The following is a 16,114-nucleotide window of genomic DNA, read 5'->3' as shown; positions in this document are numbered from 1 at the left end:
GGGCCGAGGTAGGACTTGAGTTTTATTTTTAATTTATTGATGGCTGTGCTTTGTTTAGTGAGGAGAGTTTTGATTGTGTCCAGGGGGAGGCAGGAGGAGGAGAGTTTTTATGGGGGTGGATGGGGGGGGCGGGGGACTTAAAACAAAAACTTGTTTCTGGCATAAAGATAAGACTTCTATTTTTTATTTGTTATTGATTGATTGCTTATTACTTTTTGTGGTTTGTTTAGTGCTTTGTAAGTCTTGGTGCAGGTCCTCTCAGCTTCCTTGTATTTTTTATTTGTATTTGAATGCTTATTTTTGTGCTTTGTTTAATGCTTTGTAAGTCTTGGTGCTTTAAATGTACTAACCTGTGCGAATTCTTAACTGCCTGCAATGTTTTTCAGAGCTGGCTACATACGCTAAGTCGATTTGGAGTAAGTTTTAGCTGACCAAAGTGGCATAAATGGCCAAAACTGGCGTATGTGGCTGGGAACGCCCCCTTTTGAAAAAAAAATGCAACTAAAAAAAATCGTACCTAACTGAGTTACTCTGGAGCAAGTTTATTGGGGAAAATGGTATTTTTTAAACTTACGCCAGAAAAACCAACTTACTCCAAAAAAATTGGAGCAAGTCATGGTCAAAATTGGGCCCATCACGTGAGAACAATAAAAGATACAAATGGATTTAAAACAGAGGTTGAACACAAGATAATATTCTGAAAGATTACTTGGTACAAGTATACACAAGTGAAGACATTAGCAACATGCCCTCCCCAAGCAGAGATAACCAAATCAGAATTAATAATTTTGATATAAACAAGGAAGTCAGTCTTGAGTAGACTAAAAGAGCTCAAAACATATAAATCCCAGGGGTACCTGATATTTATCCTAGGAGCTTCTGGAGGAGATTTGTGAGGCATTGACAAGCATTATGAGGGAGTCACCGGACACTGGGGAAATAACAGTTGATTGGAAATAGGCCAATATGATGCCCAATTTCAAAAAGGGTGATAAAAAAGACCCATTAACCTTACTTCAATACCGTGCAAAATAATGGAACTGATTAAAGAGTAAGATTGCAGAATAATCTGCAACTATGCAAGAATAATCTAATAAACAGTAGTAAGTTCAGAAAGGACATATCCTGTCTAAGCAACCTCCTTGGCTTTAAGAAATTACATCCAAATCGACTGTGGAAAGCCCTACCACATGGTGAACCTAGACTTCCAAAATTATTTTGGCAAAGTTCCACACAAAGGGTCAAATATTAAGCCAGAAGCTGTTAGGATTCAAGGTAAATACTGGGGATGGATAAGAAATTGGATTAAAGCTAGAAAACAGGTATTTGTTAGTAGAGATATGTTGGAATGAGGCAGGAAATACTGAGTAGGATATCTTGGGGTTTGGTGTTGGGACCATCATGGTTTCTAATTTACATCAATAACTTAGATTTACAGATGGTTAAAAACTGGGGAAGGGCTTTGAAGGAGGCAGCTTGGAAATTGCAGGTTTTGTTGGGACAAAAATATGCAAGTGAACAGGCCAACGGCAGATAACATTTAATGTGGACAAGTGTTAAGTACTGCACGTAGGACAGAAAAATGGGTGACACTCATGATCCATGAATGGTATTGAAAGAGCTAAAGATGTTGAAAAAGACTGAGGAGTCTTAGTCGACTGGACATTCTACATGCCCAACCATTGAAGACTGGCACTAAACAAAGCAAATAGAATGCTGAATTATATAGCTAAAATAGAGTACCAGTCAGAAAAAAATTATGCTCAAACTGCATGGTGCTCTGATCAGATCACACCTCTGTCCACGTCTAGTCACCGAGACACGGGGAGACATTTAAGCAATCGTTGCAGTGCAAAGAAGAGCAATGAAATTGATCTCCAGTGTTAGAGGTCTGAGTTATGAGAAAACACTAGAGAAACTTGGGCTTTCACATTTGAACAGACATCAAAAAGGGGATTTTACTGAGGTAGGTAATCCACTAAAATGTTAAGAAAAGGTAAATTAAAACTAAATTACAAATGTAGTTAAGAAGAAACAGATTAAAGTAGTAAAAGATCAATAATTGCTCTTCTTTCATTTGGTAGTAGCAAAGTAAGTCAAGTGTCAATATCCAAGTTGGATATCCAGGTCAATGCTTCCAGTGTAACAGCATGGATATCTTGTAGGCTGCCTGCAAATTTCCTCTGAGGGCAGTGCTCAATAATGTGCTCCACGGTCTGATTAGGAGCTCCACAGTCGCATGATGGGGCTGCTTTAATCTTCCACCTTTGGAGAAGGTGGCAGCAGCTACCACGACCAGTTCTGAGGCGGTTGATGGTTGTCCACTGTTTGCGAGGAACATTTGATCCTGCAGGTTGTACTGTGGGGTCCTCTATAAGGAATCCATTCCGTATGTCGCAGTTCTTCCAAGCATTTCGCCTTCGGTCATCAAGGCTGATGGGAGATCACTGAAGGGCTTCGTCGACGGTCCAAAATGACCTTCTAGATTTGAGACTGGTTGGTGGTAGGTTGTTCAAGTTGGCTTGGATCGCTATGTCTTTGCTGGTGTAGTGATTGTATTCTCTGGTAATTGCATATTCGCAGCGTAGGTGTGGTGGTACGGTGTTTTCAAGCACAGGGAGGCAAGGTATTGGTATCGATAAAAGCATACCGGTGATAATTCTCATCGTAGAATTCAGCTGGACATCAACAGATTTGACATGCAGACTTGACAGTCATGTTGGAGAGCAGTACTCTGCTGTAGAGTACACCAGGACGAGTGCTGCCATACGGAGGGGTTGAGTGTCTGCTCCCCATGTGGATCCGGCGAGTTTCTGGATCAAATTGATCCTACTCTTTAGTTTCTTCCCAAGGTTATGGAGATGTTGTCCAACAGACAGGGTGTGATCAAGCGTGACTCCTAAATAGGAGGGTTTGGCCGGCGTCACCATTGGCAGAAGTAGGCCGCCATCCTCTGTAATCACTGGTCAGGGTCTCTTCAGTGATGAACAGATTCATGTTTTACGGGCCAAGGCAATGCCATCAGCATAGACGAATGATCAATTTAGGTCTGATATCAGGAAGTTCTTCTTCACTATACATAACAAACAGCTGACAGCCAGTCTTTCAAGTCACGTATTTGCATTTCACAAGAAAAATTAGCTTTTTTCACAGGAATTGGAAGTTGTCAATATGAACAAATCAGGTTAACTGGAAGACACAACTGGAGACTGTTGGAAAACATTGGCCCAGGAATTTGATTGTGCTGCACTCGTTTTACGTAAAGTGGTCTATTATGGTAGGCAGCGCGCACTCCATCACACTCCAGAAGGGGCAGCTCGAGGCTGCCAAACAAAAGGTAAATTGAAAGTTTTTTTACTTTCCTGAATGTAGAGCCAGAAGGAGCAAAATGCTTAAAAATGTGGGCTGTTGCTAGCCACTGCTCTTCCCCCTCCCAACTGCCCCCCCACCCTTCCCAAGATTTACCTTCAATGGCAGCCAGCATCCAAGCTGGCCGAATTCAATTTAATTTAGGTTTTAATTTAGAGTTTGCCTCCAAAGAATTTGTATATAACAAATAAGCAACTAAAATGTTTTTAAAAATTAATTTATGGAGACATACAAGAAGTGACATTAATAATCAAGAGTATAACATGTGCCACCTCCCGGGGGTAAGTCAGTCTGGTGTATCTGTGAGCGCAAAATTCAGCTTCCCATAGCTGTTCCAGAAAACTATATTTTTATGCACTTTGCTTTTTTTAAAGATTACAGTTAAAATGATTAGAAAAAATTATGTTTTTGACACGTTTAAAATAGCAACATTGGCTATAAAAATCTGTTAGCAGTAATAGCAGATGAACCCTATTAGATCCCATATAATAAAGCCCATATTCAGCACTCTCATTCCCTTTTATTGACTCCAGTGAGCAGATAGTGATTCCATTTGGAACCACAAAACATACAACCCTGCTGCTCTATAAACATTGGGTTTTCCATGGAGAGACTCAAGCTTAAAACCAATCCGTGAAAGATATTGAAGGTTTTATAATAAATTCTTATGTCCAGGTTTATCATGGCATCTTGTCATTGAGCAATCTGACCATTGGGTTTCCATAATTCTCTCAAAATGCTTGCTGAATGTTTTATCAACTGAAATTTTTTCTCAAATACTAACTGTAATCTTTAAAAAAAGCAAAGTGCATAAAAATATAGTTTTCTGGAACAGCCATGGGAAGCTGAATTTTGCGCTCACAGATACACCAGACTGACTTACCCCCGGGAAGTGGCACATGTTATACTCTTGATTATTAATGTCACTCCTTGTATGTCTCCATAAATTAATTTTTAAAAACATTTTAGTTGCTTATTTGTTATATACAAATTCTTTGGAGGCAAACTCTAAATTAAAACCTAAATTAAATTGAATTTGGCCAGCTTAGATGCTGGCTGCCATTGAAGGTAAATCTTGGGAAGGGGTGGGGGGGCAGTTGGGAGGGGGACGAGCAGTGGCTAGCAACAGCCCACATTTTTAGGCATTTTGCTCCTTCTGGCTCTACATTCAGGAAAGTAAAAAAGTGAAATTGCCCCTTTCTATAAGGTCCATGGCCGCCTGAAAACGGTGGCCACGGGTGGGTGTGGACTGGCCGCTGAGTCACCGCGGAGGGGCCGCCATTTTGGATCTTGTCCTCCTTTAGTTTTGGAGTGGTGTAAGGGACGTCCTGCCCATTTTCCTGCCCCTTCGTGCACATGCCGACACCTTCTGACTGGCAGCGAACCCCTTTCTGAAAATGCCCCACGGGAAATTGCCCCATGCGGAATTGCCCCGCGAGAGCAGTGCCACCACCGGTTGATGCCACTGACAGCTTTTTCTGTCGGTACCCTTTTTGTGGCTCGGTGGCATGTCTGCCTTTAAAGGAAAGGAGGCACTGCCGGCGACTCCATTTTATTTTTTATTGTCGGCCGACTGCCATGTCGGGCCGACAATTATGCCTGCGGGTTCGGCCAGGCTGCCTGTTCCTTGGGTGCCAGGCAACTCGCCCAGCCGAAACCCTCCCTGATGGCCCTGTGTTTGCCACTAAAGTAGCTGCAGAGGTCGAAGCGGCCCTCCCCTTTAACTGAAGGGGAGGGACTTTGTGATGCGCCAGCGCAATGACGTCATCAGCGCGGCACTGATGGCTTGGAGCATCGGCTACTCAGACCTGCCCCCACTTACACCCCGCTAGTGACGGCTACTCCGATCCGACTGCACTTCAGCCGCTCGCCACACCAACACCGTTCTGACGGAAACAAAAGCCAAAGGGCTGCATTTTTGGCTTTTAGTGTTTTCGCCCATTTTCGGGCACAATTCGCAGTCGAGTGAAAAATTTAGCACCTGGTTAACATTAGTGCTAAAGCAAGGAACTTTCGCCACATGAAAGTTCATGAGGAGCATTAGTGTTAACTCTGGAGTTGCATCACAGACTTTGTGCGCCGGAGCCAAAACTTCCGGCGCTGACGCAATCTGCTGTTCTGCGCATGCGCAATTTTTCTTTCTTCCCGTTCTTCTGGTCTGGTCTCCTATCGCAAATACTAATGCACGGTGTGGCCACTATCTGCCCGCAGATGCGCAGTATAACCAGGGCTGAATCAGCCATTTCACATTTTAATTTTGATGATGGAGGAAGATAATTCCAGACAGCGTACCAGGTGATTCAGCCACGAGGCTAATGAAGCTCTAGTGGGGGCTGTGGAAAGAAGATGGCAGGATTTGCATCTTCAGGGTGGTTCTAGACCACTGCCATCCATATTTAAGAGGATTTGGAGAAACATTTCTGAGGAGGTCTCTGCCTCGGACACAATGGTCACGACTGGCACACAGTGCCAAAAGAAATTTAACAATCTCACCAGGGTTGTCAGTGTACCATTTTCATTCATGCACTCCTTCATTACTTCGAGGATAAATCTGACACACTATTTGTTCTCATGCTGTTGGTGCCTCTCAGCACTCTGTGGGTTGCCTCCTGAAATGCATGACACATAGTTTGGCACCCTATTTGCCATGAATGATTTTTCACATTATTAAGATTGCTTTCTGAGATCTCGTAAGGTGGCTCTCCACTTCAATGTCCTCCTGATGAACCATGTGCAACTTCCAAGGCCATTAAACAGAGGACCGTGTCCCATTCATGTCATGTATGTACATTATTTTTGTAGCCACCAGATGGCGTCATTGTTGGAGGCCATGGAGCAGCACGCACATGGTGCTGCTCAGGTATAAAAGGCCAGCCATTTTGAGAGTCAGGCACTTTGGGCCTAAATAAAGCAGAAGCAAAGTTGTACCTTGCTTAGTTAAACAGCACTAGGTTTGAACCTTTATTGCATACATAACATTTGCTGATGAGAATACAAGAATCTTTGTTTGCAAAATGCACACGATTGGATTTTGAGAGCGATTTGTGGAGGGAGAAGATCGGGCAGACTTTGTAAGCCGTTTGAACCAGTACTTCATGACCAACAAAATGAAGGGTGTCGACGATGCAGATGGGCGCCGGACCATGTTCCTCACTGTCTACGGTTCAAAGATCTATAGTCTGATAAAGAATCTACTCATGCATAGTGATCCAACAGAGAAAACAAACGAGGAGTTGTGGTACATTGGTACGAGAGCACCTCAAGCCAGATGACGGCATCATCATCTCGAGATACAGATTTTATACACACGTTCGATCGGAGGGCCAGAGCGTGGCGGAATTCGTTGCCGACCTGAGATGTCTAGCGGGACCGTGCAAGTTCAGGACAGTATTGGCAGACATGCTGCGGGACTCCTTTGTTATCAGTATCAACCGCGAGGTGATCCTGCGCAAACTTCTGCCGCTGGAGGAGTTGGATTTAAAAAGGGCCATCCAGATCGCTCAATCATATATGACGACGGACAGGAGTCTAAAGCAAATAGCGGTGAAGAACTGAACCTCGGCAAGTACTGTAAATGCGATTGATTCACCGTTCTGCAGAACGGCACATGGCAGGGCCTATCCAGCTGCGTTTCTGAAATCTGTGGCTGCCCAAAGTCCGCCAACGGGAACGTATCCGACTTCTCCGTGTTGGTGTTGTGGGGGAAATCATCGGCACTAGCAGTGCCGATTTAAGCAATATAGTTGCAAAGGCTGTCTGAGAGTGGGGCATCTCCAGTGCAAGTGTCCGCAGATGAGCAAGCGAGCTGTGACACACCACGTGGAGGATGAGAGTCATACTAGCGCGGATCCGGATACGCAATCAGAGATGCCAGAGAAGGAAGTGTATGGACTGTACTCCGTCATAACCAAGAGTAAACCAATTTTGATTAATGTGAAGTTTAAAGGGATACCGGTATTGATGGAACTGGACATGGGGGCGAGTCAATCGATCATGAACGATAGGGCATTTAATAAGCTGTGGGATACTAAAACTGTGAGGCCCAGGCTCAGCCCTATTAACGGCAAGTTGCGCACATACACCAAAGAACTGATAAAGGTGATTGGCAGTGCACAAATTAATGCGTCGTATAATGGTGCAGTTCACGAGTTACCGTTGTGGATTGTTCCAGGCAATGGCCCAACGCTGCTTAGCAGGAGCTGGTTGGAGAAAACCAGATGCGACTGGAGCGACATAAAGGCGTCGTCATCGGAGGAAGATACATGTGCCCAAGTATTGAGCAAGTTCCCCTCGCTGTTCAAACCGGGTATCGGCAACTTCACGGGAGCCAAGGTGCAGATCCACATGGACTCAGATGCAAGACCCATCCATCATAAAGCTCGGGCGGTGCCATATATGATGAGGGAGGTCAAAATTGAACTGGACAGACCCCAATATGGAAAGTCTACTGAAGTCCGTTCCCAGAACTGTCATGTTCTAAGATGACATCCTGATCACCGGTCGTGACTCCAAGAAACATCTGAACAGCCTGGAAGAGGTTCTACTGCGTTTGGATAGAGTGGAACTCAGACTGAAACGCTCGAAGTGCGTCTTCATGGCATCGGAGGTCGAATTCCTCGGAAGGAAAATCGCCGCTGATGTCATCAGACCTACTGACGTGAAAACCAAGGCCATCAAGAATGTACCTAAGCTGCAGAATGTGATGGAGCTGCATTCGTTGCTGGGTCTACTCAACTACTTTGGTAACTTCCTACCTAAATTGAGCACCTTACAAGAACCACTGGACATGCTATTGAGAAAAGGGTGTGGGGGGCATTACAAGACAGAGCTTTCGAGAAAGCCACCAATCTGCTTTGCTCGAACAAGCTGCTGCTACATTATGACCCATGTAAACGTTTAGTTTTGGCCTGTGACGCATCGTCGTGTGGAATTGGTTGCGTACTCCAACAAGCCAATGAGTCAGGGAAACTTCAACCTGTCGCGTATGCATCCAGAAGTTTGTCTAAAGCGGAAAGAGCCTATAGCATGGTAGAAAAAGAAGCTTTAACGTGTGTGTACGGTGTTAAAAAGATGCATCAATACCTGTTCGGTCTGAGGGTCAAATTAGAGACTGATCACAAGCTGCTCATTTGATTGTTTTCCGAGAGCAAAGGTATCAATACCAACGCTTCATCCCGCATCCAAAGGTGGACGCTGACATTATCTGCCTGTGATTATGTAATTCGCCACAGACCTGGCACAGAGCATTGTGCCAATGCTTTGAGCCGGTTGCCGTTGCCCACAATGGAGGTGGAAACGCCACAACCAGCAGATCTAACGTTAATCATGGATGCTTTTGAGAGTGAAGTAACCCCTGCCACGCTCAATAAGTTAAGACCTGGACCAGCCAGGACCCGGTAAAGGGTTGCATCCTCAAAGGGGTTTGGTCTGCCATACCTAAGAAAATGTGCGAGGAGGCCAAATCGTACATTCGTCGCAAGGTCAAACAAGATTGCATATTGTGGGGCAATCGCGTTGTAATGCCCAAGAAAGGGAGAGAGAAGTTCATGCGTGAGTTACACAGCACAGATCCAGGTATAGTGATGATGAAGACCATCGCCAGGTCCCATGCATGTTGGCCAGGAATTGATTCGGAACTGGAAGCATGTGTGCCTCAGTGCAACACTTGCATGCAGCTCAGCAAAGCACCAGCAGAATCGCCGCCGAGTCTGTGGTCGTGGTCATCCAAACCTTGGTCCAGGATCCATGTAGATTTTGCAGATCCCTTCCTGGGCAAGATGTTTTTAGTGCTGGTGGATGCTTATTCGAAGTGGATAGAATGCATAATCATGTCATCCAGCACGTCCGCGGCAACCATAGAGAATCTCAATGTCATGTTCGCGACACATGGTCTGTCTGACAAAGTGGTGAGCGACAATGAGTCACCAGTCAGGAGTTTCAGGAGTGTGTGAAACTTAATGGCATAAAACATGTAAGGCCAGCACCGTTCAAGCCTGCGTCCAACGGGCAAGCTGAACATGCAGTACAAATTATCAAGCAAAGCATGGGGAGAGTAACCCAAGGGTCACTGTAGACCCGCTTGTCCTGTATACTGCTGAGTTACAGGACAAGACCCCACACACTCACAGAGGTCTCACCTGCTGAACTCATGATGGAAAAAGAGGTCTTAAGACTAAGCTATCTCTGGTACACCCGGATTTAAATAATCATGTTGAATACAGAAGACAAGGTCAACAAGGGTACCACGATCGTGCAACTGTGTCACGCGAGATTTCTGTTAATGATCCTATATATGTGTTGAATTATGGTCAGGGTCCCAAATGGATCGCTTGTACGGTCATGGCCAAGGAGGGCAACAGAGTATTCGTTATTAAGCTCAAGAATGGGCAAACTTGCAGGAAACACATGGATCAGACAAAGCTGAGGCACACAGATGAGCCAAAGCAGTCGGATGAAGAAACCATCGACAACCAACCAACCTACCAGCAGTCTTCAGAGGACTCAAGGGTCATCAGTGAACCCGGAAGTTCCATCACTGATCCTGTTCAATAAAAATGGACTTGCAATTCCTGACATGGCCACTGCCACCCCCAACAAGTCAGTCATCCAGCCATCAGCCACAACGGACCCCGCACACTCACCCAAGGCCGGAATCAAACTGAGACGGTCAACCTGGGAGCGCAAAGCATTGGACCGTGTCAAGCTGTGAAAGACTGTGATAAGATCACAGTGGGAGATAGTCATGTATGTACATTCTGTTTGTAGCCACCAGATGGTGTCATTGTTGGAGGCCACTGAGCAGCACGCACATGGTGCTGCTCTGGTATAAAAGGCCAGCCATTTTGAGAGTCAGGCACTTTGGGCCTAAATAAAGCAGAAGCAAGGTTGTACCTTGCTTAGTTAAACAGTACTCAGCTTGAACCTTTATTGCATACATAACAATTCAGACAATATGTGCCACAAGAGCAGATGGGTCCTCTTGTAACTATTCCCATTTTTATCTTTGCAGGTAAAGAAGTTTCATAATCGACACGAGCAGGTGCGAACAGGCGACGGTCCGCCTCAGATCCTGCCGCTTTCAGACATCGAAAACAGAGTGGCAGGCCTCATCGACGTCACTGGTCGGGCAACTACCATTGGGGGTGCTGACCTCCGCTCGGATACTGAGGGCAAATCCTGCACACTGCCTGGGCTGGGTTGGTGCAATATCCTGCAGTGCCTCTGGACTAGGTTGGGACAATGTCTCTGGACTAGATATAATGCAGTAGCGGCGGTCCTTCAAATGAGACTGTGCTATGTGATCTACCTCATGTTACCCTGCCCCCTCGTCTGTTGCTTTCTAGCCCCAGGTGACTAGTCACAGACGCAGCATCCCTCAAGGGACCACTCCACGTCAGGCCATCATCTGGAGGAGGAGGAAGAGGAGGATACCGATGAATCAACTCCGGCACAGCATCATTCGACCCATGCTCCACCACCGACACTCAGCTCCTCTGAGGATGACATGATGTTCTCGGGGTTCGAGGAATCCGAGGCTCCTGGGACCAGTGGCGTACAGCAATGCAGTGCTGGGGTTGAATCCCGCAGTCCATCTCTACGGAAGGTGAATCCGCAAAGTCGGTCTGCTGACAGGCAGATATGGAACTGGACATGGTGGGAATGTCCAGGGAAAGCATCCAAATCAGCCATCAGCTCCTTGATGTCTTGGGTAGGATTCCTGCGAGCATTGACTGTCTGAAAACAGCCGTTACGGAGATAGGGTTGCAGATCGTCAGTGCGAGCCATGATACTAGCGAGACCATCAATGCCTACACGAGGCTGGTGGCCTCCACAGTGACACTGGAATCTCGAAGGTTGTGGCGTGAGCCCCAGCAGAATATGGCGCATCACACGCACAAGCTCTGCTTCAGCTTGGGCAGGTGATGCAGTCCATGCCTGCCTCCATACTCTCTGTGTTCCCCACTATCACACAGGGAAGTGACGATCCAAAGCAGGCCAACAAGGTGCTCCGGTTGTTAGGGACCAGCCCCGTCGGCGACTGAGTGGCTCCACGGATATAGGAGGTGGTGTCATTCCTCCAGATGACAGCATTCTGTCTCCCCCCACTCAGTCGCCAACCAAGCATCAGTGACGGTTGTCACCCAAACCACCTGTGACTGGCAACGCCAATGAAGAGGCTAGCCAGTCAGAAGCCAGGCCTTCCACAACACGAGCTGGTCCAGTGCATCCCCAGACGCCATCTCTCTCCCCAACATAGCAGCACTCTGGCAGCCTTACTGCACGCCATCTTGGTGCCACTTTGATTAGGAGCAGCAAGCAAGGGAGGGTGATGAAGGGAAAGGGGGCAAAAGACGGTGGGAAAAAATAGTGGGGCAGGAATTGATGTTGCTGGATTATGTTGTTGATGCTGGATGCATCGTATGTTTTTTATTACGGTATCATTATCACACTGGATTATGTTGTTGATGCTTGATGCTGGATTATGTTCGGATAATGTTGTTGAATTATCACACTGCTGGTTGCAGCTCATTTTATTAAATTTAATTGTATTTACGTCTCACAATGAAGGTTACAAAGTTTACAATGTTCAATATATATTTTCTTTACCTCAACCGTTTCTGTGTAGTGTCTCATTTGCAAAATAAGAGGGGGAATACTCAACATGGTGGGATAGAGTGGCCAGGCAGCGCTTAATCGTGCCATTCACTCTTCAAGCAAAGCGTTCAATTATGAGCAGCGGCGAAATCTTCACGATGCCTCCCCTGTGGTTGAGGTGTGGCATGCGTTCCTCTTCCTCCTACACTCCACCCTGAGCTGGTCCTGCAATCCCCATTGGCAATTCTTGTCCCCTCATGATGGCTAAGTTGTGTAGCATGCAGCCCACCACAATGAACTTGGAGACCTGCTGAGGGGAGTATTGCAGGCAGCCTCCAGAGTGGTCCAGGAAGCGGTGCTTGAGCACTCCAATTATCTGATCGCCGATGTTGTGTGTGGTTGCATGGCTCTCATTATAGCGATGCTCAGCTTCTGTCTGAAGATTCCGGAGGGGCCAGATGGCGAGGCCGTAACCTTTGTCCCCGAGCAACCAGCTCTAGCCTTGTGGTTGACGCTGGAACATGTGTGAGACAGTGCTCTCACACAAGATGAAAGCGTCATGGATGCTCTTGCATATTGGGCATTGACTGCCATGATGCGCTGCATATGGTTGCAGACGATCTGTGCGTTCATTGAGTGGAATCCCTTTCGGTTTTGGAAAACCTCTGCATTCTGTACAGGTGCTCGCAGGACGATGAGCATACAGTCAAGGGCATCCTGAACCTTGGGGAAGCCAGCAAATCATCCAAAACCTATAGCCCTCTCATTTTGGGTCTCCCTGATCATTGGGAAGTTTATGAAGTCCATTCTGCGAGCGTACAGTGCATTAGTCACCTGGCGAATGCAGCAATGTGTAGCGTGCTGCAAGATGGAGCATATGTCCCCCACTGATGCCTGAAAGGAGCCGGAGGCATAGAAGGCAAGTGCCTCAGTCACCTTCACCTCGACGGGCAGTGCAGTCCTATTGCCGCTGGTAGGCTGTAGGTCTGCCTGCAGGAGCTGGCATTTCGATGTCAGCACTTCTTTTTGGAAGCGCAGCCTTCTAAAGCATTATGTCTCAGAGAACTGGAGGTATGAGCGATGTTCCCTTTAAACTCGTGAGGGGGTAAGGCCTCCTCCCCATACGTCTGCGACCTCTTCGATTACGTTGCAAATGATCAATAATAGACCTCTTCCAGCTTGAAGCCGTATGACAATAGCAGCCAGGATGAACGGTTCCTGACCTAGCATGGTCCCCCCATCTTTTAAAATGACCTTTATAAAACAAACTAGAAACTCACATAAACTTCACAATCAAAAGTATGCAATAACGCAGCGTTCTTCTCCCAAGCCTTTTAATCGCTCACAACTGCGACTTTTTCCTTCGCTTTCAACATGGCGCTGTTAGCTTAGAGCTTAGACAGCTGAAGGCATGGACACCAATAGTGAGGTGAAGGAAGTGGGGGATGGACAAGAGGCCAGAGTTGGAGGAACGCAGAGTTCTCAGAGTTGTAGGGCTGGATAAAGTGGGATGAGACTATAAGGATGAGAATTTTAAAATTGAGGTGTTTGGGGACCAGAAGCCATGTCAGCGAGTACAGCGGTACTGATGAACCTGCGAGAAACCATCAGTGGCAGGTCTGGGTCATAAAAGGAGTGCCATGCGGAGGCCCGGGGAGCAGCGTGGAGGCACACTACTACAAGGTACAGCGCGAGCTGGTGCAGGAGGGCAATGGCAGCGAAGAGTGACATCAGCAAGGTCCAGGTCAGTGAGTGGCGCGTGGGCAGGTGCAGCACGACGAGATCAGGATGAAGGAGCTGTGAGCGACTGTGGAAGGATGTGATCAGGGCCCAGGGGAGATGCGAGTTCGGGGCCAGGGGGCAGCACGGGCCAGCCCACACTGTGATATGTGTGCGGACGGGGTCTGTGCAGCAGAGCAGGTCTCCAGTTGTCTTGGGTAATCCTTGCCACTGGACCAAGCTCATGTGGTGGCTGGTGTACAACGGCCACCCCACGTTAAAGAAATCCACGCACAGACATCTTCCACCCTTGAGGATGTAGTTCGGGTTCTTCTTTTGAAACACCTGTGAACACATCCTTTTTTTTGGTGTGGAAGCAAGTCATCCTCGTTTCGAGGGATCGCCTATGATGGTGGTGATGATGATGTCGATGATGATGTTAGCGCCTGGTGCGCCCTGGGTTCGTCTGGTTTTCCTGGGTGGACCCTAAATCGGGCAAAATGCTCAAAAGTTCCGCCCAGGATGCTAGCGCAGCGATGCACAACGATTTATGTCATCCCAATGGTCAAAACAGTGATGGGGCGGTAAGTTTTAGCGCACTGCAAAACCGTTGGCGAAAGTTCCGCCTGGGCGCAAAATCTTGTGTGCCTCGTTTCACGCCCAAAATAATTATTTTTGCGCCCAGATATATAAATGGGGCACAAATCAGCCGAAAATCTAGCCCAAAGAGCTGAATTTCTCCGTATTATCCGCCCATGGGGCAAGATGGAACACTTGAAAAGCAGTAGGTGCAACCCGTTTCGGGCGGAGGGCAATTTCGGCCACCTAATGTCCAAAATAATGGTTCGACTAAAATATTTTTTTTAAATCAAAAAAATGCTCTCTCACAAAAACATGATTACATTTATCCAAACATTTATCATAGCCTTTTGTGACTTTCGCCTTCAATGTTTTTAATTTGAAGGCCTCATCCGGTCTCAAAAGCCTGGGTTTGGAGTTGCTATTTTTTCCAGAGCTATGATGTCATTAGCTGAATTTGGATTGTGCAGTTTTCACATCTTCAGTGTTCCTAATTTCCCAGGATGCATTAGGACCATCTATAGCAAGGATTTTGTTTAAAATCATCAAGCAGTTTCTGTTCAAAGGTTATTCAAAATTATTTGAAGAAAATCTAGAGGACAAATTTCAAAAGCTTTACTGAGCTAATATTTGTTTTGAGGCTGCATGTGCGAGACAGAGGAAAACATAAGACTGTTCCGATTACACATCAGTTGTAATGTTTGTTTTGTGTTCTATAAACTTTAAAATGTGAATTATACAGATACTAGTGTCAGATATATATCGGGAGAAAGAGTACATCTTTCTTCATGGTATGCTACTACAACTTTTTTTAAAGTTGAATTTTTAAACTAATTACCTCACCTGTGTTTTGTTGATAAAAAGGTCAATGAGAATGGCTTACATCTGTGAAATTAAAAGTAGAGACAAACACATGCAAGTACAAAGAAATGCAAAAATGGAGTTACTTTTGATTGCTTTTTCAAAAAACAAGTTAAAATTTGAAGTAAACAAAGATCCTTTGCAGGCACTGTGAGGTCGGGGAGGGGACAAAATAGCTAGTTGAAGATGAACAAGCCTCTTGCCATGTGCCACTTGCTTTTGGAGTAGATGGAGGAATAAGTGTGAGGTGAATGACAGCGGAGCCAAGGAAAGGTGAGGCTACATGGGTTGAAGGGATAGCTCAAAAACGAAAAGGCAGGTGTATAGAGGGATGAGAGTAGGGAGGAGGTACGGGGAAGCAGGAATGATTGGGGGAGGGAACGGGCAGGGAGCTGCTAAAGGCTACATTTTTCCCCAAACTTCCACCTCACATGCAGTCTTTAACCATTGGTAGGTAGCTCCTTTTCCCACTTCACCACCAATCACCCTTCATCTGAAAAGAAAGTAGAAAAGGAAAAGGTAAAGAGAGGAGTAAAACGAATTAATGGGAGAGAATCAGAAGAGAAGAGAAGAGAAAGAGCAAAATAAAACAAGAGGAGACACAGAGAGAAAAACAAGACGTAGACAGCAGAGAGAGACCACATTCTTCAATTTACATTCATATTGCCTATGTAACCTTGTCACACTGTAATTACAACCTCACACCTGTGGAGGTGCTGGATATTCTGTGGCAAGAGGCTCACCTCATGACTACACAAGGCCCCTCCATCACCTACAAGGCATAAGTCAGGAGTGTGATGGAATATTCTTCATTTGCTTGAATGGGTGCAGTTTCAACAGCACATGAAATTAGACACCATCTAGAACAAAGCAGTCCACTTGATCAGCACTTCATTCACTAGCCTAAACATCCACCTTAGCACTGCCATGTACCATGGCTACAATGTACAGGATTCACTGCAGCAATTTGCCAAGGCTTCTTTGGTAGAAA

The 16,114-nt window shown here is 46.1% G+C and overlaps 1 protein-coding gene across 5 annotated transcripts in view; it reads right to left on the bottom strand.

Moving 5' to 3' along the window:
- Positions 1 to 16,114, bottom strand: part of cfap20dc (CFAP20 domain containing) — a 635,198-nt gene that overhangs the window by 262,695 nt on the left and 356,389 nt on the right. The window lies entirely within an intron of this gene.

Source organism: Pristiophorus japonicus, chromosome 12, assembly GCF_044704955.1.
Source record: "Pristiophorus japonicus isolate sPriJap1 chromosome 12, sPriJap1.hap1, whole genome shotgun sequence".
Taxonomy (NCBI): Eukaryota; Metazoa; Chordata; class Chondrichthyes; family Pristiophoridae; genus Pristiophorus; species Pristiophorus japonicus.
The sequence above is the reverse complement of the archived record's forward strand: the minus strand, read 5'-3'. Positions and strand labels throughout refer to the sequence as shown.